The sequence below is a fragment of the Marmota marmota genome, unplaced genomic scaffold (assembly GCF_001458135.2).
Source record: "Marmota marmota marmota unplaced genomic scaffold, marMar, whole genome shotgun sequence".
Lineage (NCBI taxonomy): Eukaryota > Metazoa > Chordata > Mammalia > Rodentia > Sciuridae > Marmota > Marmota marmota.
The window spans coordinates 7,423,682-7,427,773 of record NW_026000026.1 but is presented as its reverse complement, the minus strand read 5'-3'; the positions used below and the strand labels follow the sequence as shown (position 1 = coordinate 7,427,773).

The 4,092-nt window shown below is 64.5% G+C and overlaps 1 long non-coding RNA gene across 1 annotated transcript; it reads left to right on the top strand.

Moving 5' to 3' along the window:
• The first annotated feature begins 609 nt into the window (after window positions 1–609).
• Window positions 610–3,166, top strand: LOC125618965. Its single transcript, XR_007350366.1, has 2 exons — window positions 610–2,191; window positions 2,942–3,166. It is a non-coding gene; the product is annotated as an uncharacterized LOC125618965 (long non-coding RNA).
• The last annotated feature ends 926 nt before the right edge of the window (window positions 3,167–4,092 follow it).

Here is a 4,092-nt window from a genome sequence, read left to right as displayed (position 1 = left end):
GTGATTGGTGGGTCCTGACCACGTGACTCCGCCCAGCCACGCCCCCAGCTGCCGGGGTCCGGCCCCTCCCCCGGGACACGCGGCCCCGCAGCTGGTCCGCGTCCCACGAGGCCGCCCCGCGGCTCGTCTCTAAGTGACTGGAAACACTGAGGCCACGTCGTAGCGACCGATTGTCAGGGGCTGAAACACGGAGGGGCTGCTTCCCTCGCAGTTAGGGCAAACAGGCCTGGAAAGGGACAGCTTAAGTGACCGAGGGCCGACCAGGCCCAGGGGCTGCCACTGCTGGGGACCCGGCTGCCCGCGCCCAGCTCCGAGGGGCCACTGCAGGCTGGGAGGAGAGGTGGCCACTGACGTCCAGGAGTGGCGGGCAGTGAAGGGCAGGAGAGAACCCCAGGCAGAGGAAGCTGCCCAGGCCAGGTGTGGAGGAGTCGGAGTATAGAGAAGGCCAGGTCTTCTAGAACCTTCCAAACCCAAGTGGCCAAAGAGACCACATATCTCCACAAAACTGGGTTTTGTTTATAAGGTTCTTTTTTTTTTCTTTTTTTGGTACCAGGAATTGAACTCGGGGTCACTCCACCTCTGAGCCACGTCCCCAGCCCTGTTTTGTATTTTATTGGGAGACAGCGTCTCACTGAGTTGCTTAGCGCCTCGCTGTTGCTGAGGCTGGCTTTGAACTCGCCATTCTCCTGCCTCAGCCTCCTGAGCCGCTGGGATTACGCGCGCCCGGCTGTTCTAATTTGATTTAAAGATCAGGACTTTTCACATAGGGCCTCAGAATTCTGTCTCCCTAAAGAAATGGAAAGGTCGGGCCACATGCCTCTCTGCAGGCAGGCTGCCCAGGGCAGGGCTGGCTCTCTCCTGGGCACCCGAGGCACCGCCAGCCGCCGCACTCTTCTGCCTCGAGGCCTCCCGGGCCCAAGGCAGCTGTTTGGACGCCCTGTGCTAACACTTGCCTTTGAGGATGCTGGGGAAGGGCTCAGAGAGCCTGAGCAATGCTCCCGGGGTCACGCAGCAACCCCAAGGCAGGCGGGGACTCAGGCTACCGACTCCTCCCCCAGAAGCCCACCCGGGGTCCAGGAGCCGCTGACCCTGGCCCTGAGCCGCGGAGGAGCAGGAGGCAGGTCAGGGAAGGCCCCGTCCTGTTTAGTTTTTGTGGTCTCGTGAGTAACCGAATGGAAAAAAACAACTTGAAAAGATAACAATTACAACCAAATTAAATCAGATCGGCCGTGACTCATTTATGGAGTCGTAAAAACAGAAAACAAAAACAGGCTGGGTGTGGGGAGGCGAGTCCAGCAAGGGGGACGCCAGCGGGAGGCTGAGGCCTCGGAGTGGCCTCCAGGGCGGCAGGCGGAGAGGCATCGCTGCCAGCCCGGGGGCGGGGGGGGCAGGACAGGGTCCCAGTGCCAGGGAGGGGCCTGGGCCGGGGCAGTACCTAGGCCCAGGGTGGCGGGTCTTGTCCCCCACACCCCAGGGCCCTGGGTGTGCCCTCGACAGACGGGGAAACGGAGGCAGGGGCGCTGGACGAGCCCTGGTGCCCAGCCAGGCCACGGGGCTGAGGTCCACCCTGGCTCTCTCGCCCCTGGGAAGCAGGAGCCCGAGCCCCAGCCCCGTCCAGAGCAGCAAAGGGACCAGAGCCCTGGACCTTGCAGGAGCCCCAAAGCCAACAGCAGACACGGCTGCCTGTGGCCGCACAGGTCGGTCCCATGTCCCCATCTGGACAATATGGGGGTCATGTCAGGGACACCTCAGGAAGGCCCCTGGAGCCCAGTGGACCTGACCCAGGAAAGCGGCACAGTGCTGCCCGACGGCTCCCAGGGCCTCTGCCCTGGACAGGAGGAGGGGCCGGCAGAGATGAGGAAGCCCCCACAGGCCGGCCATTCCCGAGGTCACCTGGACCCAGGACCCAGCTGCCAGGCAGCAGGGAGCAGGGAGCCACCTGACAGGGGCCAGGTCAAGAGGCAGGGGCAGAGGGCAGAGAGCAGCTGCCAGCATCAGCCCAGGACCCAGTCGGTGCCCAGCGAGGGCCTGTGCTGAACGCGGCCGTCCGCCCATTCACTCATCCACAGTCCTCGTGAAGCGCTTCTCGCACCAGGGGCTTTGGGGACACAGTGATGGCCAAGAGAGACAAAGAGGGAGCCTCCTTCTTGGAGGGGAGGGACGAGCAAGAAGCCTGGTGTGTCAGGCAGAGGTGAGAGCCAGGAGAGGTACTCGAGGCCCCAGGAGGCCCCAGCTGTCCTCAGCAAAGTGTTCCAGGCTGGGGACACGCACGTGCAAAGGGCCTGAGGTGGGATGGCATCGATCTTCCCAACAGCCAGTTGGCAGGTAGTGCTGTCATCTCCTCCTCCAGAAGAGGAAATAGAGACTCAGAGAGGGGAAGTGGCTGGCCCAGAGTCGCACAGCCAGGAAATGGCAGAGCAGGGAGCAGAAGGAAAGTCAGGCTGTGGGGGTGTGGCTGTGCTGACAGGACCCTGTGTGTGTGACCAGCTGCATGGTCCAAGGGAGGCTCCCAGAGTGTGTCACCCACCTTGGTCGCAGCCATGGGTGGTGTGATTGTGCAACCCTCGCCCTNCCCAGGGCCTGCTCCTCCGTCCTCGGCAGCCCTGATCCCGACGGAAACGTCCAGTCTCCGGGCAGCGGGCAGTGGGCAGCCTCTGTAGGAGTCTGGGCAGGGAGGGGGCTCAGGCCAGGGCAGTCCCCTCCCCCACTGCCACGCAGCTCCCCAGAGCCTCTCTGTCACCCGGGGGCGTGTCTCAGGCCACAGGCCCAGGAGTGCAAAGCTGGGGGCAAGCCCAGGCCTGGCCACTTGGGCCCCCTTAGCTCCGGGGCTCCCTGAACTCACCCCCGCTGGGGACCGTCACACCCCCTCCAGGGAGAGAAAGAGCCACCCAGCCTGGGCTGCAGTCCCAGTCCAGAGGCCGGCACTGTGTGACTTTGGCAGGTGGCACACCCTCTCTGGGCCTCAGTCTCCACCTGTGAGCTGAAGAGGAGGACCATTGGGCAGCTCCATGACTCCGGATGGCACAGGGCGGAGGCCCACGGCGGCAGACACCAGGGAGCCCAGGCTGCCTTCCCTGGGCTGGGCGCGGGCAAGGGCACTCCCTGTTGCCCCCATGGAGTTGCTCTTCGCTGATTTGTTCTTTTAACAAACATTTGTTGAGCACCACTGTGCACCGCATGCTGCGCCGGGTGCAGGGGCAAAGGCCTGGAGAGGACCCAGGATCCCCGACAGCGGGGGTCCACGCCAGCGGCACCAGGCAGGGGCAGGCCGGGCAGGAGATCGGGACCAATGGGGAAGGACAAGGACTGGAGGGAGCCCCTTCAGAGTGTCACTGGTCCCCAGGGCTGTGGCCGCTCTCACATTGACACCAGCTGGCAGCTGCAGGGGTTGGGACTTGTGAGGGAGCCTTCCTGGGTCCCTCGCAGGCTGCTGGGCATGGTCACCAACTTCACCACCTGGACTCAGCGATCCTAGGAGACAGGCACGCTGACGGCCCCAGTCACAGATGCAGAGACTGCTCCAGAGAGGTGCGGTGCCTTGCCCAGGGTCACACAGCTGGAAGGAAGAGATTTAGGACTGGAATGGACCCAGGGTGCCGTGAGTGGATGCCACTCCTGAAAGACACCAGGGGCCTGGATGGGGACAGTCAGGAGGACAGGGCTTGTACCAGGGGCCTCAGCAGCCGATGGGTCAGGTCCTCGGGCCCCAGAAGGGGGACAGCCACACCCAGGCTCAGCCCTGGCCCGAGCTGCCTGCAGGGACGCGGAGCCCTCAGGCCCAGAACAGCAAGCCTGGGACCCGGGTGGGGCCCGATGGCCAGGGGGCTGGCCGGGCTCCTGGAAGGGGCAGCGTCCTGGGGAGCCGATCGTTAGGGCCTCAGCCCCCGAGGTCAGTTGTCCCCGAGCAGTTTCCTGGACACCAGCTCCAGGACCTGACCACCAGGCTCTCCCCAGCCTCATCTCAGACGAGCAATGTCGGGGGCTGACCCCTGAGCGCTCGGTGCCCCTCTGCCATCGACCCACGGAGTTGTCACTCAGGAGAGGTTGGCCGAGTGCCCGATGTGTGCCACGCCCTGGGGACACATCACACCT